The 25,961-nt window shown below is 39.3% G+C and overlaps 1 protein-coding gene across 3 annotated transcripts in view; it reads left to right on the forward strand.

Moving 5' to 3' along the window:
* Nucleotides 1–11,671: 11,671 nt before the first annotated feature.
* CDK17 (cyclin dependent kinase 17) overlaps nt 11,672–25,961 on the forward strand; it is a 101,176-nt gene continuing 86,886 nt past the window's right edge. For 2 of the 3 annotated variants that reach the window (XM_061125601.1, XM_061125599.1), the window contains exon 1: nt 11,672–11,804. The gene's annotated coding sequence lies outside the window, so the exon portion shown is untranslated. Of the gene's footprint in view, nt 11,805–12,559; nt 12,676–25,961 lie in introns of those variants that run through there. The other variant, XM_061125600.1, reaches the window with a different exon arrangement.

Raw genomic sequence — 25,961 nt, forward strand, 5'->3', positions numbered from 1 at the left:
GACAACAGAAACACATGTTTATGATAACCATAAATGAAGAATGTGATAAAAATTACCTGTATATTAAGATATATGAAGGCTTCCCTGGTGGCTCAGATGGTAAAGAATCTGCTGCAATGTGGGATACCCAGGTTCGATCTCTGAGTCAGGAAGGTCCCCTGGAGAAGGGAATGGCAACCCACTCGAGTATTCTTGCCTGGAGAATCTCATGGACAGAGGAGCCTGGCAGGCCACAGTCCATGGGGTTGCAAAGAGTTGGACATGGCTGAGCAACTAATACTTTCACTTAAAGATGCATGAATATGAAATAAAGGCTAAAGAGAGATACTTCACAATGGTCAAAGTTATTGTGTTGAAAAATTATGGGTGATTTTCTTTCATTTGTGTTCTGACTCTTTTGTAATATTATTATAAATTTTAGAGTTTTTACCCAAAAAGGTAATGGGTGAAGAGAATATTTAATTAACACTTTTATCTTCTACAAGAAAAAGAGAAAGTTCTTAAAAACCCTAATAATTTTTTCTTCCATCCTTTGTCATTTTTTCAAGGTCTGTCTTCAAGCTGATTCTCATTCTAATTTGTTCTTTCTTTCAAATAAAATAATTACTCTCCCTCAGGCTCAATTATGATATAGTTTGAGCCTGTTGTGTATTGCTGGCCAGGGTGTCACTGGAGTGAGCCATACAAACATGCCTAAATCTGAGGTGGAAGTACGTGACTTGCAAAAAAAAGCTGAGACATGCAATTTATAAGACAGCAGAAGACATGAATCAGATACAAAAGGACAAGTGCAGTTTCTCAGGGGAAAAATAGAAAAACTTACGTGCCACATTTGAGGACTGAAGTTGTTTTAGATGGGAAGGTTGGAAACTTGATTCTAGGGAAAGAAATAGATTAATTCACATTTAATGGACTTACAATACAAATAAAAACTAAATTTATTTCTGAAGATTATTTTTAAATAAAGGATTCCCTTGTAGCTCAGTGGGTAAAGAAACTGCCTGCAATGCAGGAGACCCGGTTTTGATTCCTGGGTGGGAAAGACCCCCTGTAGAAGGAAACGGCAACCCACTCCAGTATTCTCGCCTGGAGAATCCCATGGACAGAGGAGCCTGGCAGGCTACAGTCCATGGAGTCATGAGAATTGGACACGACTTAGCGACTAAACCAACCAACCATTTTTAAATAAATTTAAGGATTCACATCTATTATGAAATAAAATGCTTAACTTTTCTAATAGAAGTTTAGTACCCAACTTAATCTTGCTATGTGTAAACACTAGATGAAAATTTTATATGTCTCTTCACCATAACTACACTATTCTCTAAAAACAAGTGCCTAGGCAGTAACCAAATAACTAAATTCAAATTTTAATTTTCAAAATATTGTCATGCAAACAAAATTGCTAAAGAATGGCATGGCCCATTCACAATCTGGCAAAGGACTAGAGATTATTTCAAAATGTCTTGATTTCTTTTTTTCACTGTTTATCAAATCACTCAAAGAAAAACACCTACCTTTTGTCTCTACATGTCACAGAGCAGCTGTTTTGTTGTTTTTTTTTTTTTTTGAGACTGGATTGCTATTAATACTTCAATTAATATTAACAAGCCATTGGCATTTGAAATAAATAGATCAACAGTTTTAAAAGATGGGACTTTCCCAGTGGTCCAGTGGTTAAGACTCTGTACTTCCTTACTCAGAGAGCTAAGATCTCAAATGCCATGCAACTCAGACAAAAAATTAAATAATAAAAATGAAAAAAAAAAAGGACAAGTTTTTTTTTTTTTTTTTTTTAAGTTATAAAAGGAGTAGAGATAGCCTGCCTACCTTGTAAATTCTTCCCGGCTAGGATATTCCATTAAACCACATGCTGTGCATTCCATGTAGTCAGGGATTACCACTTAAGGTACTCCTGTATTCTCTATAGCACTCAACACTGGACTCCTAATTAGTCGCCAATAAGGGCTTGTTGACGGGTGTCTGTAAGAGAGTAGCCTGCCTTGATTTCCTACACCCTCCACTTCTCCAATAGAAGTTCTCCTCCTCTTCCAGAGGAGCATATTCAAATTTTTACCTTTTTGTGTGTGTGGCCTATGGGATCTTAGTTTGCTGACCATTCCACCAGCGACTGAACCCACGTAACAGCAGAGGGAGTGCTGAGTCCTAACCACTGGGCATACAGATGGTGTGTGGCATGCGTGCTCAGCCGTGTCAGACTCTGAAACCCCAGGGACTGTAGCCTGCCAGCCTCCCCTGTGTGTGGAATTTTCTGGGCAAGAATACTGGAGTTGGTTGTCATTTTCTACTCCAGGGGATCTTCCCAACACAGGGATCGAACCTGTGTCTCTTGCTTCTCCTATATTGGTAGGCAGATTTTTTACCACTGGCGCCACCAGGGAACTCCTCAAATTTTTATCTTATGCAATTAGTTATTTTTGACTTATGATCAGACCTTTTTCTCCCCTCATGGGGAGGACAGAGACATTGCTTGTTATCTTTCTGTTCCTTACAGTGCATGGTACATTGTAGATGCCAAATAGCTATTGGTTGGAGTAATACTTTGAACAAAGTGATCACTGAGAAGTAAATATGAAAACTGGAAGACTTCTTCCACTTCCCAAACCTGAAATTGCTTGAGAACCACTGATAAAATAAATTGAGGTTTATTTTTATAGTTGTACTTATAAATACAAGATGTAAAAAGTAGAAAAATAAGAATCTATATTCATGTGTTTTGTTCTTCTTCCAGGAAAATCTTTTACAGATCACAAAGTACATGTATTTTATTCATAGTAACTATTACTGACCCTTCACATCTGAATGTTAATGCTTGTGATGAAACACACTGGCATATAAACACCTCTTTTCTAAATGGAGTTGCTAATCTTCCAGTAAAAATGTTTGTATCTATTTCTTTTTTCTGAACATTTTGGCTCCTCTTCTTAGAAAACAGATTATTTCTCGTGAGCATTACAAACTTAGATCTCTGCCTATCTAGATGCATTTTCACCACAGTATTTTTGCATGACTTTTATAGTCACGGTGTGCAGTAGAAGGACGAACACCAACATACACTCATTGCCTGTTAAGTGCCAAAGACTGTGTTTAGGCACTTTTACATTTGGTGTCTTGAATCCTCATGAAAGACTGCATGACATATGCCCATTTACATATGATGAAACTGAAGCTCAGAAAGACTGACCATCTTTCTCATTGCCTTACAACAGATAGTGGAGCTGAGATTTAAATCATTACTCTTTGAATCCTATAGTCCAGGGGTCCTCAACCCCCATGGGGTCAGGAACAGGGTTGAACAGCAGGAGGTGGTGAGATGCTTCGCTGAGTGAAGCATACTTTCACATACATATATATATATATATATATATACAAATATTTTTAAAAAGTCTGCATTTATAATACTGTCGAAAAATTCAGACTTGTACAGACAGGTGAGGTAATAGTTTTAAATGCCTTGAAACAGGATAGTGTTTTGGAATACATTTTCTCTCTCTCTTTTTAAACAGTATTATTAAGTTATGATTAACACGCAATAAATTTCACATAACTAAAGTGTCCAATTTGCTGTTTTCACACATGTGTACACCCATGAAACTCACACAATACAGAAAAAAAGAACATATCATCCTTCCAAATGTACGCATGCCTTTCCCTCCCTCAGGCCCAAGCAGTCACTGATCTTCTTTCTCTTACTATAGATTAATTTGCATTTCCTATAGTTTTATAAAAATGGAAACATACAGAATGTGTACTCTTTTTCCATCTGACTTCTTTTACTCAATATAATTATTATGGAGTTCTTCCACACTGTTGCATATATAAATAACTAGTCCCTTTTGGTTGTTGAGTAGCGTCCTATGTTAAGTATGAATATACCACAGTTTATCTATTTATTCATTCATTTACTCAATCCTTGTGGTTCACCCTGCCCACCACACCGAAATTACTTTATCTAATTTGCAGTTTCTGATTATGCCCTTGGCATTTACTCAGGTACAGCAGACCCCTGTGATTTTTGACTGTCCTGTACCCCTTCCCACTTACATCTGTTAATAGCACCCTCCTGTTTCTCAGACAGCTTCGTCTCCCCCATTCCACATGATCCAGTGGGACTCTTTTGATTGTAGGTGGACACATATGACCCAGGTTGGACCAATCAGAGTTCTTCTTTGGAATTTTCTCAAAGAAATTCCTTTCCGTTAGATTAGGAACTGTGAGGGTGTGATCCCAGAGATGCCAGTGAGCTTGAAAAGAATCGTGAGAGAAAGAGGTAGGCACAGACTGAAGCTCAAGAGAAAGATGAAGTGACTGTGTTCTGAGGCAGACTTCCTGGGTCCAACTGAGGAGAAAGCTCGCTTGGCTCCTGGCCTTTTGCATTTTAATTATGTGGATGCCTGCATCCGTACCCTACTTACGGTAAAAGTAAACCCCCATTTTGTTTTGGAGGGAACCTCTCTTCCCATACTCTCAGTGTATGGTATCCAGGTGAAGCAAACTCCACCCTGGCTTTAAGGGTAGAGTATATGTGGCCACTCACTCAATTGCCTTGGCCACAGTGACGTTCATGGATGCGAGCTGGGCTGATTAGAGCCAGGTCTGTGCTACAGACGTTGCTCCCTTTTTCATGTAAGACTTGAACCAGAAAGTTTAGAACTACAAATATTACAGCCATCTTTTGACCTAATGGGAGGATAACCAAGGTTACTAAAGGCAGAACCAAAGGAAGGAGAGAAAGCTGGTGTTGACAACATCATGTGCACTTCTTGGATAGGATGTCCCTGAAGCCTGTACTACCTCTGGTTTTTGCAGTTATGTAAACAACAAAATTCCCCTTTTGTATAAATTATTTGTAAGGACCTGCCTGCCAATGCAGGAGACGTAGGAGACGTGTGTTCGATCACTGAGTCGGGAAGATCTCCTGGAGAAGGAAATGGGTACCCACTCCAATGCTGGGTAGCCTGGCAGGCTACAGTCCATGGGGTTCAGAAGAGTGGGATACGACTTAGCGACTAAACACCACCACTAGATTGTTTGAATTGCTGTTTCTGTTACTTACAAAAGCTGTGATATAGGTGTTTTTCACTCATTGTCTCAACTTCTACCACCTGGTAAGTATGTTATCCCAAGTTTACATATGAGGAAACTCTTAGTTAAGTAACCAACCAAAATCCCACAGTGGCAAAGCTAAGGTTGCTATCCAATTACTTGATTGCAAAGCGCAGGTCCTTTGCAAATACTGCCTCAGGGCTACAACACTAACCTGCTTAGCCCTGTGCTTTTTCTAGTCTTTCTATTGCATAAAGTCTAATATTAATTAACATCTGCAACTTCCTTGTGGCTGAAATAAAATTACATTTATGAGGCTTAATTCTTTTCCTTCTTCTCTGCCCCTGCTTTTTACCTTTCTTGTCATCTTTTTTCTTTCTTGTTTTTCATTTTTTGAAGGTTAAATGCCACTAACATTTCCTCTAGTCTCCTCTTCATAAGTCATATCAACTCTAAAATGATCCCAGGGTCCCATTGGCTTGGGTAAGGCAAGTTGGTTTATTGAGAAACTTGCCCTTGTGAACTAATAAGTAAGAGTAGAAGGATCACATCTACAAATCAGCCTTATAAACTTCTCTAAAAGTGAACCAGTGCCAAATTTCAAAGATGACCAAATGAAAAGGCCATTGCAGCTACTCCCTCTCTCCTCTCATTCTTTCAAGGATGAAAAAAGGTCAGTAATCATTCCGACAAGCCCTTGGGAAAATGGCTAATTGCCACATCTCCCTTCTTAATATGCTTAAGAGGGAAAAACCTAACTCTTCACTTTTTTTTTTTTTTTTTCTTTTTAAGGGGATGAATTTGTTAAATCTTAAAGATAGTTTCATGCATTGCTTCGTTTCTCAGGAAGCTCAAATACTGATTCACAGACCACCCCTGCTTTTTTTTTTCTTTTCCCAGTAGACAGACCATCAATTTAGCTAAGAGCAGTTAATATCACAAAGTTTAAAAAACAAAGAAAAACTATTTAATTCCTGCTTAGTCTCTTAATAGAGCCTTGTGTGGAACCTTACTGGAAGCCTGGAGACTAACACTCTAGAGACCAAAAAAAAATGAAGCAATTTTGTCAACAACTAGAGAACAGATTCATTTTAAAATGAAATGGTTGAAAACTATGCCTTCCTTAACTGCCAAGAGTGAGTTTGGTTTCTGGATTTGTTTCCCTTGTAAGGACACTTGACATCACTTTCATGAGAGATTTTTATAATGTTGCCTGGACTGTACCAAATATCCTGGATGCTATCTATTAACCCTTTACAGTTAAATCCAGTATTTCAAACATTGAAAATTTGAAAATTAAGATGTAGACAGGGAAGAAATTTCCCTCCCCAGATTTGTAAATTGTATGTCTATGGAGATATTCTGATAATGATTGTAAACAGATCTGACTCTGTAAACCAACTCTCTACAGTTAACTTTTAAAATAAAAGGCTACAGCCATGTCATTATGCATTGGTATCAAGCTGTTTTGCAAATGTTGGATTGGTACAAAATATTTATAAAAATTAAATGTCGAGGTGAGGCTAGCTGTTCTGTTTTCAAAGCATGTTAAAAAAAAAATCCTTTGAAAATAACACTTGTCTCGCTAGTTTCACTTTTGTTGTTGTTGTTCAGTCACTCAGTTGTGTCCAACTCTTTGCAACCCCATGGACTGCCGAACACCAGACTTCCCTGTCCTTCACCATCTCCCGGAGTTTGCTCAAACTCATGTCCGTTGAGTCAGTGACGCCATCCAACCATCTCATCCTCTGTCGTCCCCTTCTCCTGCTTTCAATCTTTCCCAGCATCAGGGTCTTTTCTAATGAGTCAGCTCTTTGCATCAGGTGGCCAAAGTATTGGAGCTTCAGCATCAGTCCTTCCAATGAATTTTCAGGACTGATTTCCTTTAGGATGGACTGGTTGGATCTCCTTGCAGTCCAAGGGACTCTCAAGAGTCTTCTCCAACACCATAGTTCAAAAGCATCAATTGGCGCTCAGCCTTCCTTATGGTCCAACTCTCACATCCATACATGACTACTGGAAAAACCATAGCTTTGACTATATGGACCTTTGTTGGCAAAGTAATGTCTCTGCTTTTTAATATGCTGTCTAGGTTTGTCATAGCTTCTCTGTCAAGGAGCAAGCGTCTTTTAATTTCATGGCTGCAGTCACCATCTCACTTTTATGAAACATAAAATTACTTTGCTCAAGTAATATTATGGGATGATAGTTGATTGCTGCCCTTAGCTTAATTGGCTTCATTCTTATTGCAAAAAAATAAATGTACGATGTGTTTGGCCTAGCGAAACAGAGAAGCGCATAGACAAAAAAGCTTTCCCTCGGTTTGGTAAGTTAATTTCTTTGAGGACTTTTTTACAGTTATTAATAATTGGAAAAGCTCCAGAAATTCATATATGTGGAAAATCGTTTTGTAGACAGGTAAAGCTATATATTAATGTTGTGTACACAAGTGATTCTCAAACTTTTTTGTTTACTGGAATCCAGCAGACTTAAAACTGCTTGCTGGGCTCCATCCCAGAGTTCCTGATTCAGTTGGTGTCAGGTGGAGCCTGAGAATTTTCATTTCTAAGAAATCTCCAGGTGATATTGCTGCTGCTGGCTTAGAGATCATCGTTTGAGAACCACTGATGTAAGGCAACTGAAAACCAGCTTAAGAAAACCAGCTTCTTTTTTCCATATCTTATCTGGTCATGTTTCACATTTGTTTTCTGGGCTATGTCACTCTCAAAGTGTGAATCAAAGAAAAGATTTTCTGTCTACACCCTGTGCAAAGTTCAATGACCTTCAAATTCTCCCCTTCAAGGACCCCCTTTCCTGAGGCTGAAGAGTAAATGTCTCAGGCTTTAAGAGAGCAGTTTCGCAAACTGCTCATCAGCAATTGTGTGTTCCTCAATATTTTCATATATGTCCTGTGATAAAGCTACTCTAGGATCAGAACATTTTGGGATACACTGGTTCAGCTGGAGAGAAAATTACTTTTGGTGTCAGGACTTTTCAGAGTTTTTAATATATAAATGTGCATTGTGAATTTCCAAAAGAGATTAAGTAGTTGGTTTGACTTTGAAACCCTTCTCGATCCTTTCCCACCAAACTCTGTGTGCTGAGTTGCCTCAGTGGCTTCTGGCTCTTTGCAACCCTGTGGATTGTAGCCCGCCAGGCTCCTCTGTCCATGGAATTCTCCAGGCAAGAATACTGGAGTGGGTTGCCATGGCCGCCCTTCCATCTCAGGGATCTTCCTTACCCACAGATCAAATCTGCATCTCCTGCTTGGCAGGCAGATTTTTTTACCCATGAGCCATCTGGGAAGCCCATCAAGCTCTAGGAAATATCTATTAAGCACAGTTTGGGAGATGATTTATAACTTTATCATTTAACTTTATTTTACAAGGTTAGAAGAAAAAATCTATATTACGACCATGCCAAAATCATGACGCGTGAATTTTAAAATGGTTTTAAAAATTAACTAAATGCACACACCCTTTATTTTGACTGAATGTGACTTTTTCTTTTCTTTTTTTACAATTGCACAAGAATAGATTAAAAGATATCTACCCTCTTAAATTCTTAAGGGTACAGTACAGTGTTGTTAACTATAGGCACAAAGCTGTACAGCAGACCTCTAGAACTTTTTCTTCTTACATAATTGAAACTTTATACCCACTGAATAGCATTCTCCATTTCCTACACCCTCTAGCTCCTGGCAATCCTTCTCCTATTTTCTGCTTATGAATTTGATTGTCTGTCATAGTTCATATAAATGGAATCATGAAGCATTTGTGCTTCTGTGATTGGCTTATTTCACTTAGGGTAAAGTTCTCTGGTTTCAACCATATGTAGCATCATTTCCTTCTTTTTAATAGCTGAATAATATTCCATTGTACGTAAATACCACATGTGATATTTTCTAGATTAAATAATTTACTAAGTTGATACAAAGAAAGAACCCATGGCTTTCAGCCTCTGTTGATAATCAAGACTTTCCTCACCTCACCACTTATCCTGTTCTATCAATTTCCTTTCCATTACTATTTCATTTTTTTAGCTTTCTCATGATTATGAATTATGAATTCCTTAAGTGATTACATGTTTATTGCTTGTTTCTACCACTAACAAACAGTTCCATAAGGGCTATATCTTGTTCTTGTTCACGTCTATATTTTCACTGCCTAGAACAGTGCTTGGCACATCAGGAGTAATCAGTACATTTTTTTGATGGAAAGAACAAATAGATGATACAATCATTAACTAAGCTCTAATTATGAAATCCTTGTTGTAATAAAAGATGTAGAAAGAGGAAAAGGTACTTTTCACCAGCTTTAGATGGGGCAATTAGAATAATCTTTTGATTTACAATGGAGTAATTCTAATATAATGATAGAAGGGGGAATTATTCATGTGTAACTCAGGATATTATTTTGTAAACTTACTTTTATTATGATTTTTAACATTACTAAGGGTCCAAAAAAAGATGTACAATTATTTTTTTTTAATAAGGCAAGTGAAAGTGAAGTCGCTCAGTCGTGTCCGACTCTTTGTGACCCCATGGACTGTAGCCCACCAGGCTCCTCCATCCATGGAATTTTCTAGGCAAGAGTACTGGAGTGCGTTGCCATTTTCTTTTCCAGGGGAAAAGAAACCCGGGTTTTCGAACCCGGGTTTCCCCGCATTGTGGGCAGATGCTTTACCGTCTGAGCCACTAGGGTGTGATAAATACTTGGTATGTAAGTAGGTCTTATAAAAATACCAACTTTTCTGTCTTTCCAACCTTAAAAGATCTCTGAATCATGCTATTTCTTGCCATATTACAAAGTTCTTTGACTTGGACAAATTTAAAAAGTGTCAATTACAGTTTTGTTTTTTTAAGCCCACTTGTTCTAAAGGACAGCTTGTTATATATTTGTCTTCTTGTTATGATAAGCAAGTGTTAAATATGTGTAGAGCATAAATGCTGCTAACTTATGGATTCTGGTAATTTTAGATGTATGGGAGTGGCTAGATCGAAATGTATGATTGTTGAATATTACAGTAGATATGTTCAGTTTGGTCCAACAAAATAAGAGAAATAGGCAGACATTATTTTTAGGGAGAAAAGATTCACCCAGGAATCCAAGAAGATAATTGTCAGAAGTCCTTAGAACATAATGTGATTTGAAATTACATTAAAATTTTAGTAAGTCTATTTCTGGGCATTACAATGGAAAAATATTTATATCTCACTTCACCGGGCCTTTTATGTGGTTTTAAAGTTTTTTTTTTTTCTTGTTTAGGTTGTCTACATCCGGTTTCCATTCTCTTTTCAGTCCTCTCATGATCTCCCTCTAGGGGGTTATGTTTTTGTGTTTACTTTATGCTTTTATCCTTTTTAAAGGAAAAAAAGTGGGTCAGTATTACTTCAGTTTGTCTTCACTTTCACTCTGCTCTTTATTCCTGAACTAGCTTTTAGCCTCTGGGAGAGAAGAAAGTAAAAACATTTACAGAAACTGGGCCAACCTCTCTCCGGCCCCCCTCCTCCAAGAAAACAAAACCTAACCAGCTCAGCAACACAAGTTCCTTTCTGTCCTCACAGCACCTTCTATTTCCCTTCTCAGAAAGCTCGGGTTTTCATTATAATTGCTTATGGCATATCTTTCAAGCCAGTGAGGCTCTCAGTCCTTTAAGGACCTACTGTATTGTCAAAAACATAATATAAAGGCGATTGTAGTTTAACTGAACAAATGCTGTGTGTGAGTGACTGCTACTCTCGTATCCACCCAGCCTCCCAGAATAAAGGAGAAAAGTTGCAGCAATCAAGCTCAAGTGTGGGTCCTTTGACACGAGCTTTCTAGAGAACGGGTAGAGAACTGTGGCAATGGCATCTAAATTACATAATTACTTGGATAATTTAAGCCACAGCTTTTGTGCTGGTGGGGGGATGTTGAAAGATGAAGGGCTGAGCCAGTCAGATTTCTTCTCCCAGTCGCCGTGGACAGGCACTGCCTAACTTCGCCCCCGTGGGGTCTCATCACGTCTCCCGCCGCCCTCTCGCCACCCCAGAAGCGGGGCGCGCGCGGCGGAGGGCCCCCACCCCGGGGTGGGGGTTTCCCGGGGATACCCCGCCCCGCCTTCCAGGCCCCGCCCCCGCCGCGGCCACCGCCAGGGGTCGCGCTGCCCGCGGCGAGCGGCTCAAGAGGGGGCGGGGGAAGCTCCCGCAGCCGGTCGCCTTTCTCTGCCGCTGCTGGTTGGAGCGTTTCAATAAAAGTCTTTTTTCTCTGGCGCTCTCTCTCCCCGGGGAAACAGGCGGAGGCGTCAACCCGCAGCCGCCGAGTGAGAAAGCGACGCACACGCAGCGGCGAGCGTCTCGTCGGCTCGGCACCGTCCGGCGGCCCCAGAGAAGGAGCCCGTGTCCGGCCCGGCCGCCTCAGCCGGGCGTCGGCGCCTCCCTGCCCGCCCCGCTCCCACCCCGGCTCCTCCAAGGGGATTAGTGGGCCGCCCGCGCGACTCGGCGGCCCGGGAGCCATGTTGTCCGGGGGGCTTGGCAACGCGTGAGGGACCCGCGGCCCCTGCCGGAGGCTCGGAATCTTCGGCGAGAGCTGGAACGCGGCTGCGGCGGCGGAGGCCTGCGCGGCGGAGGCGCCTCGGGTCGGCCAGAGGCTGGGACCCGGACCTGCATCCGGTCGCCGCGGGCGTCGGCGGAGCCGCTTTGCCCCTGCGCCTCCCTCGCCTCGCCTGCTCTCGGGACGCGGCCCCCGCACTTGCTGGTGAGTTGGCGGCCGGCGACCGCGCGGGGCTTTCCCTCCTGCGCCGCCGACCCCGGGCGGAGCGGGGCCACAGGGTGCCTGGGACTGGGGGCCGGGGCGGGCGGCTGGGTCGGGGCGCGGGAGGCTCGGGCCCGGTCGGAAGTTGAGAGAGGGCGGCGCGACGCATGGGGCTCCCTGGCGCCTGTCGTCCCTGGGGTCCAGCGCGGACCCCGGGCACTTCCCCGGGCGTGGGGTGGGGGTGGGCGTCTGACGTTCTGGCTGCTTCGCGGGAGGCGCCTTCAGCCGCCGCCGCGCCCGCGTTTGCTACCGTCTCGGTCTCCGGGGGCAGGCCGGTCTCCCCGCGAGGCCGAGGAGGGGAAGAGGCAGAAAGTCTCCCGAGACACAAAGGTCCCCTCGGCGGGGGTGGAGCTGCGGGAGCGGGCGGCGCAGCTCCGAGGGGAAGGAAGGGGCGCGGGTCCGCGGGCGGTGGGCGAAGAGGCGGCGGCCGCCGCGTTTCCAGCTCCTTGGAGACGCCGGGGGTGTGCGCGGGTGGGGAGCGGGAGGAGGAGGAGCCCTCGCGTGGGGAGCCGGCCGAGACAAAGCTCGGGGCAGCCTCCCGCTGGCGGGTCACACCCCTGAGTGTTGGCCAGAGCAGAGGTGGAGGGAAGGTGGGAAACCCCAGTAGCCGATGGGGAGGGGGAGATGAAGGGGCTGCCAAGTAGTGTCGTCTGCGTCGCAGTTGCTTTTCTCAGGGTTTTTGTGCCCGATGGTTTTTGCTCCCCAACTCGGCTGGAGAGCTCCAGATCTGCTCCCTCCCATCACCCCCTCCGTGCCACACTGACTCTCCTGCGGTTTTCCCCTCGTTCTTCCCTTCTCACCCACTCCTTTTCGGGTAAGCAGTATTATGCCTTCTGCTTGGGGAACGTTTGCTAATGACAGGATGTCTGAGCTTGTTCTGACCCTGAACTGCCTTGAACTCCTCTCTTCCTCCCACCCTTTCCTTTCTGGGATCTTATAATGTCACATGGCCGTTAACAATTAGCTTTTCTTCTGCAAAAATGGCAAAAGCTTGTAGCTGAAATCCATGGCGCTCCTCCTCTATATCAGTGTGTCCACCAGAGACACGTCGTTGTCATGGATTATCCCCTTTTACTTATTAGCCAAATTAACGTTTTAGATACAGAAGTGGCAAATTTTGTTTTGAGTTTTGACTTCCTAGGGTCAGCAAGTATATCCCTGGCAGCCACTAGATATTCTGTCACTTATCAGGAAATGCTTGACTTAGACAATTGTTTACTCAAACTTTGCTGGTTCTTTCTCGAGTCTTTGTTGAAGGATTTCTTTTAAAAGGCTCTTGCGTAAGAAGGTCAGAGTAACAAATCTGAAATTACTGTATTTTAGGCGTATTGACCATTAGAAGAAAATGAATGGGATTTTTTAAGATCTTTGATGTCCTGAGTAAAGGAAAGCCTTCCTAGAAGCTAGAAATAAGGTTCAACCATACTGTAAGAAAAGGACTTACTAGCATTTAATTGGTTTTGTTCTGTTCTTTTATAAGATTAAGTAGTTGGTTTATTTATTAAATGTTGATGTTGCTTTGTTAATGAAGTCATTTCAGTCTTTGTATTCCTAATATCTGCATACTTCCATAAACAATGGGTTGGAACAAAAGAAAAAATGTGGCTATATTTAAGGAATTTTTTTTTTTTTTTTTAATGGAAGGGATTTCCAGATGTAGAAGCGGTAACCTTTTATCTGGTAAATTATGTTATGGGCCAGGAAGACTAATGGTTTTGAATACTGGGCTTCAAAGAATTTTGTCTTTGAATTTAAGCTGTTTTAAAATGACTGTGCAAATACTTTATTGATTTTTTTTTTTTAACAGCAAAAAGAAAAACATGTTGAAATGTGTTTGACATCACTGTTGATAATCATTGTAAGAATAGTCACATCTTGCTGCTTATTGCCATTAAAATGGTGACACTATAAAAATTGTGAAAGGGACTTCAGTTTAGGGATCAGTCTGAATTGAAAGACTCCCTAAATTCTTTTGTGAAATTAACAGGTTATATCATTAATAATCAATGTTTCATATATTTATTGAAAGTCTGTATTGAGGATACACTGATTCCCCCCCCCCCCACATAATTATTAGTGTCTAATTAGTTCCTTGAAGTTTTCTCCTCACTAGAAGGAAATCTACCAAAAAGTCAACAAAGATCTGGGTAGTGGGACTTACAGATGAGTAAAAATACATTTCTGTATCTTTCAAATTTTCAGTTGACCTTTACAGTCAGTTAAAAAAAAAAAAAAAGAATGAAATTCTTGTTAAAAAAAAGTTGTCTTGTTAATATTCTGATTTGCCTGTTACTAAAAGGAGCTTCTATAAAATGTGTAATGTATTCTCATCTTTGGATTCAGGTCCATTAAAATCACTTTTAGTGTTAGATATTTGAAATAGTGCAGCTTGCCAAATGACTCTGATTACCTGAAGAAAAAAGAAGGGGGGGGGGAAGCGATACATAGTAATGAAAAGGCAAAAAGATACATAGTAAGGATAAGGAAAGATGAAATTAGAATAATTAATTCCATGTATGATAGCAATTCAATGTGGTAGTGGTAGCTTTGTACACCAGCAGTCTTGTTCTAATAAGACATTGGTTTTACTAATAGAAAAATAAATTTTTTCTGTAGCACAAAATAGCTGTGTTGACTAAGGAAATTTAAAATTATATAAATGTTGATATATTTAGTTTTCATTTACCGGTTTAGTCCTGTGGTTATGGTGAAAAGAGATGGCTTGGAAAATTTACTCCGTCAATGCCTTTGTTTTTTCCCTTATTTTCAGCGGTGTTTTTCTCTTCTATTGGTGAAATAGTACTAACTAAAACACTGCAGAGATTGTGAACAATGGCTACTGAGATAGACATTCAAAAGTGAAGATAATGATGTTACTTAATATAAAAAAATTTTCCATGAACACAATTTTTGCCCTGATATTTTCTTTGTTATTGTCTAATAGTACTGAATATTTATAGGGCATTACATTTTGAATCTTTATTACTGTTCTCTAGTCTTAATAAAAATTAGAGCATCATGACATGACATTTATATGGCTTTTATACTTCCATGATGTGTAATTGTAATGAATGTATTGCTGTATTATAGAAAAAAACATTATAAGTTAAATCCAGCTTATAAAATATTCTTTAGAGTATTTTATCTATTTTAAAAGTTGTCCCCTTTCATATATGTGAAGGAAAAACAGTTCTTTGAATTTTGAATGTGTAGTTTCTGCTTAATCTTTTAAATGGATAAAGTATTTAAAATGCATTTTGTAAACTGATTATGACACTTTGCATTTGAAATAATGAAGAGAAACAGTAGGTTGATGGTATCTTAAAATGTGCTTTATATAGTATCTATGAAGTAAAAAACAGCCTACGATAGAAAACCTGGTATAATTTATTAGCATTCAGCTTACAGTGTTGGCAGTTTCTTTGAACTGGTGGGGAGAGGACCTATTAGACTGACTTTAAAAAAAAGATTTCTGTGAGATATTTACAAAATTAAGCCAGGAATTTTTACTGTCATTTGTGAATTCTTTGTCATTGTTTTGCTGTCAAATTTTTTAGTGGCAGTCAGTTTGATATCTGCAAAATATTTGACCTGAAAAGAGAAATTGTTAAGGACCAGAAAAATATAGCGAATGTATCTGAGGTGCAGCTTACTTTTCCTAGCCAGTCTTCCTCTCTATTGGCCAACTGGCAAAATCAGTAGACGTCTATCAGTAATTCTAATAGGTGGGGTGCCTACTATAAATAATGCTATGTTCTGCTGTAACATATGATATTGAACACTGTATGTAAGGAGGTAGACTTACAGATCCATGACTTTGGGATAATTGAAAGTTGTCTATAATTTTCTTAAAGTTAAAATTAGTTCACCTTATTTGAGCAGGCACCAAATTTTATTGTGATAAAATTTCATCCTTAATGAAATCCATCCATTCATCTGTTCATCCATGTCTGAAGTGCATGTCTACCCCGTACTACCACTGTGGTCAGCACTAGGATACAGAGATGAGGAAACTGGTATGTAGATATTACAGTGCTGTGACACTTGGAGAGAAATTCTCTTTTTTGAGGACAATGTTACTTCCTTGAAGTTGTCTTTGAATCATTCTGGCAGAGTTACTGTGATCCTGCTATAGCATTTATGTCTACTATAGGACTCAACAGGGCCTCCCTTGTGGCGCTAGTGGTAAAGAACCTGCTTGCCAGTAGAGGAAATTTAAGAGCAGAGGTTCAGTCCCTGGATTGGGAAGATCCCCTGAAGAAGAGCATGGCAACCCACTCCAGTATTCATGCCTGGAAAATCCTCAAGGACAGAGGAGCCTGGTGGGCTACAGTCCATGGGGTCGAAAAGAGTCAGACACAGCTAAGCGACTTAGCACCCTGTGTGGAACTTAATACATTGTGTTGTAATTAATTATTTACAAGTCTTCACCGTTTTGACTGCTTTGTGCACCAGAGGGGCCATGCTTTTTAAATTTTGGTATTTCCCCCATATGTATTGCTTAATTGAGTGAATGAAGTGATGGAATTAGAAAAAATATTGAATTAGTAAATAAGAGTCAGATTAGTTATGGCCTAGAAATAGTCAATTAATTTTGATACAGTAGAAAATAAAGAGCCTGTGTTTCGTGTATGTTGTGTTTTTATGAGAGTGATCTGGAAGCAGTTAGTAGGCCAATTGTGGAGGGGCAATAACTTGGTATTATTGGGCCTTTTAAATTACATGTGAGATATATGCAAATGGAAAGAAAAGAGATGTAATCTTCAAAGATTATTCTTTTACACAAATCAGATACAATATCTAATCTGTATACAATTACATCTACATGTAAATACAACATATACATGTAAATACAAGGTGTGTGCGCGCATGTGCACGGTCAGTTGTGTCCTACTCTTTTCCACTCCGTGGACTGTAGCCTGCTAAACTCTGTCCATGGGGTTTTCCAGGCAAGAATATTGGAGTGGGTTGCCATTTCCTCCTCTAGGGGATCTTCTGAACTGAGGATTTAACCCGTGCCTCCTGACTCTCCTGCATTGGCAGGCGAGTTCTTTACCACTCTGCCACCTGGGAAGCCCATGTGAATAAAATGGCTATTTTTAAAGGTCTAAAAACATTGGTTAATATCAAGAATAAGATTTGGATAAAATTTCATCCTTAATGAAATCCAACTGTTTAGCTGTAGACTACTAGACTTAAATTCATTAAAATACAGAATTGCATTCAGAACAGTGCATTTAATGTCATTCCTGTTAACCTTATAGTTTATGTATATATACACTTTTCATTGAAATTACTGTACTTAAAACTGCTTTATTGTCTACTTTTAAAATTAGACATTTCATTGAGGTTTTTAAAATTGCGTTTTAAATTATATCTTTGATATAGTGTGTTATAAAAACTAGATTTGAGAAATCAGATTATAGCTAGATAATATCTTGAGATGTGATATTTAAAAAAAAAGTTTTCACAATTTGTAAGATTTGATGCTTTTTCATATTCAAAAAATTATATGGCCTTAAAATGCTGAGAATGTTTATATCAGTTAAATTTTCAAGATGATATATACCTACATTTTGTCACTCCAGAAACAGAAGTTAGCATTGTATTTTGCAGTAATTTTTGTCTGTAAGTTTGTGAACATGGATTTTTGCCATTCCTTCTCCAGATATTATTTACATTTCTGTTTTCGCCTGACCCGTTTTTTTCCAGGAAGCTGTAAAATGGTTGATATTTTAACTTTTAGCTATAATTTTTTGGAAAAAAACTCTGCAACACATTTCTATTATGTAAAGTTTAGAATTGATTATAGTTTTCTCCCCCCCCCCCCCCCCCATAAAGACTGCTTCAGTAATAACTATGTGATCTTGATCTAGTTAAACTCTTCAGGGTCATTTTCTTCTGTAAAATTGGGAATGACAGTCCCTACTTTATAGGGTTACAGAAATTAAATGGTATATATAGAAGATTTTGCAAAATACCTTGCACCTAGTGAGTACTCAGCAATTATTATTATTACTCTGCATTATAGTGGGAATAACTTGGTTATGGTACTAGAATTGCTTTGCAGAGCCATTGCTTCAGGTTGATGAATGTCTAAGTAAGTGATTCACAAGGAAAATTGAGTCAAAATCATCTCTGGCTTTTTAAACTATAGATATACCCCATGGATTTTCTAATATGCCTCTCACCGAATTTGAGAATCAATGTGTTAGTGAGTTAATGTTACTAATGGGTGTATGTTGCACTCTTTATGTGTATTGGCAGGAGGGGCATAGCATAGGCTAGCGGACTGAAGTAGGATATTCATCGTTGTTTCTTATCTAATGACCGCTAGGAATAAAACTGTCAAAATCTTCCTGATGAGCACATTGATAAGCTTTTCCTTCGGGCCAACCAAAGTTTTCTTGTAGCCGTCTGCCCTGTTTCTCTGTGCTATGCCGTTTATTTGACATCTTAATGGTCAAGACAATATATATATGCTTTCCTTCTTAAAGAGTTTTATGTGTGAGTCAGGTTTTCTGAAGTCAAAATAGAATAACAGCTAATAAAACTTACCCATCAAAAACTAGTTTTGCATTTTTCCGTCATCATAAAATCTGCTTAGATTTTTTCTGTTTACTTTGTTTTTATTTTCTTATTTGTAGGTCAGTGGCCTTAACCTGATTAAAAACGACAAAACTAGAAGCCTCTGTGTGTGTGTGTAAAATTTCAAGCTCTGTCCTAGAGCAACTGAATTGGGATACTCTGGGTTTGGGTTTTTAAAAAATATTTCAAGTAGTTCTTGAATTCTAGAGGCATTGTTCTAGGATTTAGCTTAGTTTCAAGGGGAGGAACCACTCATATATAAGTTAAAGGCAAAGTGATTAAAAACTTTCATCATTCCATCTTATTTTTTTCTTTTTATTCTATTTTATATTCCCTAGTTTAATTGTGTTTGGGGGGAGGTTTTCTTAGGTTGATGTACAAGTCTTCTGTTACAGTTATTTTATTTACTTTAGTGAATGTTTTCGTCTTGCTGTTTTAGTTTGGTTGGTCAAAAGGTAAACTGAGGGGACTTCCCTGTCAGTCCAGTGGTTAAGACTCCACTGCAGTGGGAGTGGCTTTGATCCTTGGTTGGGGAACTAAGATCCTGCTTGCCATGCAGTGCAGCCAAAAAAAAAAAAAAAAGTCAAAAACCAGAAAACTGAGGTACATAAAAAATTTTCAACTTTATTTGAGCATACCTTGATTTGAATCAGGCAGTGCCAAGCCACAAGTGCTTAGGAGTGCTCCACCAATAGGAGGAGGATGGAGGTTTTTATAGAGAAGACATGGAAGCAAAGAAAGGAAATTAACTTGACTGGCTATAGTTTAAGTGATAGCCTTATTTAGGAAAGCCTAGTTGGTTGGTTGTTCTTAAGTTTAATTTTCTCAGATACAAGTGTATTGAGTCTGGCTTAGGTTTTAGTTTGCTTACATAGACTACCAAAGCATTGGAACCACCCCAGTCTAATGCCCATCTTGTTCAATTATTTTAGTTTCTTTCCAGTGTCTTACGGTTTTCTGCCTCTATAGTCTCAATTATTATGTTTTGAAAATAATCTTTTAAATATAAGAACATAAAATAATGTAGAAAATAGACTTTAAATTCCCTTACAGTGGTTATCATCTTCAAATAGTTCTTTTGTCTTTTTTCTTATTTAGAGTTAAATATTTTTGCCTAAGATCCTTTTTATAATTAAGTTTTTATGGTAATACTAATTCTTATGGTTATAATTTTTAGTGGTTAATCATCAGTTCATCAAAAGAAATTTAAACATTTCATAGTGGTTGATAATAATTATCACTTTTAAATTTTCACTATTTTAAATTGTGCAAGGACAAACTCCAGCATGTGACACACCACCCCCATTTTACATTTCCTTAGGATGACTAGATATACAGAAATGGAACTCCCCACATGGAAGCCTGTGAACCTTTTCTGGTAATGCCTATTGTACCAGTGCCACCAATAATCTACCACATCTGTTTTCAGTGACACTAATATTTAGAATATTTGCTTCTGATAATTTGCTTATACAAAGATAACCATTTTGTTTGAATTTCTTTGATTGCTAGGATGTTGGTTTTTGTTGTTTTTTTCTTCCCTCTGTATTGTCCCCTCAAACTGCTGGGGAGGAGACTATTAGCTTTCCCTAAATCCTTACAGCTTTTTTTGTTGTTGTTCAGTTCAGTTCAGTTCCAGAGAAGGCAATGGCACCCCACTCCAGTACTCTTGCCTGGAAAATCCCATGGACGGAGGAGCCTGGTAGGCTGCAGTCCATGGGGTCCCTAAGAGCCGGACGCGACTGAGTGACTTCACTTTCACTTTTCACTTTCATGCATTGGAGAAGGATGGCAGCCCACTCTAGTGTTCTTGCCTGGAGAATCCCAGGGACGGGAGAGCCTGGTGGGCTGCCGTCTGTGGGGTCGCAGAGAGTCGGACACGACTGAAGCGACTTAGCAGCAGCAGCAGTTCCGTTTAATTGCTCAGTTGTGTCCGACTCTTTGTGCCCCCATGGACTGCAGCACACCAGGCCTCACTGTCCATCACCAACTCCCAGACTTTACTCAATCTCATGTCCATTGATTGAGTCGGTGATGCCATCCAGCCATCTCATCCTCTGTCATCCCCTTCTCCTCCCGCCTTCAATCTTTCCCAGCATCAGGGTCTTTTCCAGTGAGTCAGTTCTTCGCATCAGGAGGCCAGAGTATTGGAGTTGCAGCTTAAGCATCAGTTCTTCCAGTGAATATTCAGGACTGATCTCCTTTAGGATGGACTGGTTTGATCTCCTTGCAGTCCAAGGGATTCTCAAGAGTCTTCTCCAACACTGCAGTTCAAAAGCATCTATTCTTCAGTGCTCAACTTTCTTTATAGTCCAACTCTCACATCCATACATGACTACTGGAAAAATCATAGCTTTGACTAGAGTTGTTATTTTGTGATATTTTCTTTGTATCAAATTACTACATATAAAGCTTTTTTTCTTTTCTAAAGTCAGAGATATTCATTTTGGTGATCCATGTGTTCTTGTACTATTTCCAGCTTATTTTAACTTTTCACCATGTTATATCTTCCTGCCTGGTATGGCAAGATGCTGAATATTTTCTCCCAATAATTTTGATATTATATATGTATTCTTATTCTACTTTTGTAAATGACAGGCAAAAAAAAAAAAAAAAAAAGATATAGTTGTCTCCTTTGTTTTTTCCCAAAACTGGTCTTCTCTGCTATAAAATTTTAATCCTAAATAGGTCAACACATCTAATAAGAAATGTATTAGGAATCAGGATAAACTTCTATTTACTTAGTCCAGATTATGCCATGTAAAGAGCATCTCAGTAAAACTTATGTAAATTATGATAGATTTTATCCATTTCATGCTCTCACTAAAGGTGGACTTAAATAGTTAACCTGAGGAGAATGAGGGAATGGCTTTTAGCCAAGGGTATTAGGTAGATTTTTCAGAGGAGATGCTAAAGATAATTAGCTCTACAAACAGAAAAGAAGGGAAGCATTCTCGGATAAAAAGAAGTGGGTGAAAAGGAGGTATGAGTAAAGACTTTAAGCATTATTTTAAAAGACTACATTCTCTGTCAACCACTTGTAGTATAATAGGAATAGAGAAATAGAGGTTGCTTATGGGCATAGTGGTAGAAGATGAGATTGGATAGGGAGATACACCAGCAAGGAGTTTGGATTTTATTCACCAGTGGAACATTTTTAGGCAGAATATAATCTTCTCTACTGTGAGTTTTGGGAAACTTTTGTGAACAGCTGCAAGTGAGCTACTTCTGAGTGTTGAATGGACAGCTTTTTGTGATGGAGGCCTCAGAGGATTGCTTTCCTACTTTAAAAAGAGCTACCTGTGCCCTTGTTCTCTGGTTTGGTTCACCTCAGAGACATAAAAATTATTTTACTGGCTCTTAGGAGAACTTGGATGTGTGTTTTTATTTGCAGACCCCTGCCATTTTTATCTTCCAATGAGAATATGTTTCTTTATGTTAGAAATTGGTTTCACCATTTTCTTGGGGAAATAGAAAAAAATGGTAAATTTTAGCTTATAGAAATAATAGATACTTTTAATTAACCTTAAGTATCAGCTTACTAGTCAGTAACACAAATATTGTGCTTATACAGATGATTTTGTAGTTCTTTAGACTTTATCTTTGTGTTAATAACGAAGGTGATTTTACAGCACTATAATTATTTGTCTAATAGTAATTCAGTTAAGTTCTGAGAATAGGCTCATTTTAGCAGGTAGAGTACATTTCAGCATTTTTTTTTTTTTTAATTAAAGCTTGCAATGAAATTTTGGTACATAATTGTCCCTAAGCGGGAGCTATCTTCTTTCATAATATACTTACTCTTCAGAAATGATTCTCTCCCTTCCCCATTCTTTCTTTCTATTTGAACCCTTCAAATATTTTTACAGATGTAGGCATTAAAAATTCTTTGCAGAAATTAAAATTAAAAATTTTTGGAATAAGTAATATGATTATGGGGCTCCCCAGGTGGTGCTTGTGGTAAAAAACCTGCTTGCTAATGCAGGTTAGACGTTAACAGATGGGGTTTCTGTCCCTGCGTTGGGAAGATTCCGTGGAGAGGAGGGCACCACAGCCCACTCCAATATTCTTGCCTTGAGAATCCCCGTGGACAGTGGAGCCTGGCAGGCTGCAGTTGGTCGGGTGGTGCAGAGTCAGTACACAGCTGAAGCGTCTTACTTAGCATGCACCCAGTGTGGTTATAAACCTAGAAGTATGTATAGAGACACACAAGGGTTTTGTTTCCTCTTTTGCTTTCTTCTGGTTTTTCCTCACACACCTTTTATAGGCAAACATTTCTTTTAGTATCCTGCTTATTTTTCCAGGTGTTTCTTGGCAAATGTAAATAAATGTATATTTTAGTTTGGAGGCTTTTTTCATGTGTAAAGATCTTCCTTATTTTTCGTGGTGGTTGTACTCTATTGGATATATGGTCACTCAGTCCTCTGTGGGTCTTTGTGTTGTTTCCTATTTTTTGCCATTATTTTGCCAAACAAATAACATATGTGTACCATTTGCATAAGCCAATGGATAGCTTATGATCCAAGAGCATTCAGCAAACTAACATCATGGCATCCAGTCCCATTATTTCATGACACGTAGTTGGGGGAAAAGTGGAAACAGTAGCAGATTTTCTTTTCTTGGACTCCAAAATAACTTGGATGGTGATTGCAGCCGTGAATATAAAAGATGCTTTTTCCTTGGAATGAAAGCTATGACAAAGCTAGATGGCATATTAAAATGCAGAAATATCACTTTGCCAACAAGGGTCCATATTGTCAAAGCTACAATTTTTTCCTGTATGCAGGTCAGGAAGCAACAGTTAGAACTGGACATGGAACAACAGGCTGGTTCCAAATAGGAAAAGGAGTACGTCAAAACTGTGTATTGTCACCCTACTTATTTAACTTATTTGCAGAGTACATCATGAGAAACGCTGGGCTGGAAGAAGCACAAGCTGGAATCAAGATTGCCGAGAAATATCAATAACCTCAGATATGCAGATGACACCACCCTTATGGCAGAAAGGGGAGGAGCTAAAAAGCCTCTTGATGAAAGTGAAGGAGAGTGAAAAAGTTGGCTTAAAGCTCAACATTCAGAAAACTAAGATCATGGCATCTGGTGCCATCACTTCATGGGAAATAGATGGGGAAACAGTGTCAGACTTTATTTTTGGGGGCTCCAAAATCATTGCAGATGGTTATTGTAGCCATGAAATTAAAAGACACTTACTCCTTGGAAGGAAAGTTATGACCAACCTGGATAGCATATTTAAAAGCAGAGACATTACTTTGCCAACAAAGGTCCATCTAGTCAAGGCTGTGGTTTTTCCAGTAGTCATGTATGGATGTGAGAGTTGGACGGTGAAGAAAGCTGAGTGCCAAAGAATTGATGCTTTTGAACTGTGGTGTTGGAGAAGACTCTTGAGAGCTCCTTGGACAGCAAGGATATCAAACCAGTCAGTCCTAAAGGGAATCAGTCCTGAATATTCTTTGAAAGGATTGATGCTGATGCTTGAATACTTTGGCCACCTGTAGTGAAGAACTGACTCGTTGGAAAAGACCCTGATCTTGAGAAAGACTTGAGAGCAGAAGAGGGCAGCAGAGGATGAAATGGCTGGATGTCATCACCGACTCAATGGACATGAGTTGAGCAAAGTCTGGGAGATAGTGAAGGACTCGGAAGCCTGGGGTGCTGCAGTCCATGGGGTTGCAAAGACTTAGTGAGACTTGCAAGACTTAGTGACTGAACAATAACAATAGCAACATAGTCTAAAAGCAAGGATTTCCCTAAAATTCCCATGTTGAAACCTAATCCCCAGTGTAATGGTATTTGGAAGTGGGACCCTTAGGAGATGCTTATGCCATGAGGGTGGAGCTCTCATGAATGGAATTAATGGTAAGAAATCTAAGAGATCCCTTGTTCTGTGAAGACACAATGAGAAGACAGCAGTCTGTGAACTAGAAAGTGGGCTTTCATCAAATACTGAATATGCAGTAACGTTGGTCTTGGACTTCCCAGCCTGTGGAACTGTGAGAAAATAAATTTCTGTGGTTTATAAGCCACCTAGTCTAAAGTATTCTGTTATAGCAGCCTGAATAGGGTGAGAGAGTTAACTTCAGCAGTCATAAATTACATTGATAATGTGGTGTGTTGAGAATAGCACTTCACCTCTGTGGTCTTCCTCCCCCAAATTATAACCCAGGCTAATCGTGAGAAAAGCATCAAGCAAATCTCAATTGAGGGATATTCCACAAAATAACTGAACAGTACTGTTGAAAACTGTCAGGGTCACCAAAACTGGGAACGTCTGAGAAACTGTCAGTGCCTAAAGTAGCCTGAGAAGATGATTATACTATAATGTGGTACACTGCATGGGATCCTGGAACAGCAAAAGAACATTAGATAAAAACTAATAAAATCTAAATAAAGACTTTAGTTAATTATATATCAGTTTTGGTTCATTAATTGTGACAAACCATGGTAATACAAGATCTAATAGCAGAAGCTAAGTGTGTGGTGTAGGGAGACTCTGTACTATCTTTGAAATTTTTCTGTAAATCTAAAACTATTATAAAACATTTATTAATAAAAATAGGTGTTTCTGTAATTCTTTTAGATGTATCTAAAAACTTTTGTTTAAGATCTGGTATAACTCCCACTGTGGTGTTTGTCTCATCATGAATAACATTGAGTATTTTTTTAATATGTTTAATGGGCATTTAACTTATTTATTCTGTTTGGTTGTTGGCCTTTTTTTTGTTAATTTCAGGAGTTCTCTATAAGGATATTAGCACTTTTTTTAAAAATTAAATTTATTGTTAATTGAAGGATAATTGCTTTACAGAATTTCATTTTCTGTGAAACATCAACATGAATCAGCCATAGGTATACACATGCCCCTCCCATCTCCCTCCCCATTCCACCGCCCACCCCCCACCCAGGTTGAGTTGCCCGAGACATACATTGACTCTCATTGGCTCTCTATTCTACATATGGTAGTGTAAGTTTCGATGGTCCTCTCTCCATACATATCACCCTCTCCTCACTTCTCACCGTGGCCATAAGTCTGTTCTCTGTAATTGTTTCTCCATTGATGCCTTGCAAATAAATTCATCAGTACCATCTTTCTAGATTCCATATATGGAATATATATGGAATATATATATGGAATCTAGTTCCCTGTAGGGAGATTAGCCCTTTTTGTGATATGGGTTGCAAGTATTTATGTATAGCTTCTCTGATTTTTTTCATACAGATTTTTCCTTTTTTATATGGTAGTTTTTTAGTGTTTCTGGATTTTGAAATATAGTTAGAAAAGTCTTCACCATTCCAAGGTTGTGAAGGAGTTCATCCATATTTTCTTCTAGTACTTGTGATTTCCTTTTTTACACTTAGATCTTAAAAGTTTGAATTCTTCAGTTCCTCCCAATTATTGAGTCATTTTAAATGCTTAACCTTTTCTTTCATGCCTGTGTAAGCATGCCTGTGGCCTTATTGGTACTTTAAATGATTTATAGTAGAAGAAATCTT

Source organism: Dama dama, chromosome 22, assembly GCF_033118175.1.
Source record: "Dama dama isolate Ldn47 chromosome 22, ASM3311817v1, whole genome shotgun sequence".
Classification (NCBI taxonomy): Eukaryota; Metazoa; Chordata; class Mammalia; order Artiodactyla; family Cervidae; genus Dama; species Dama dama.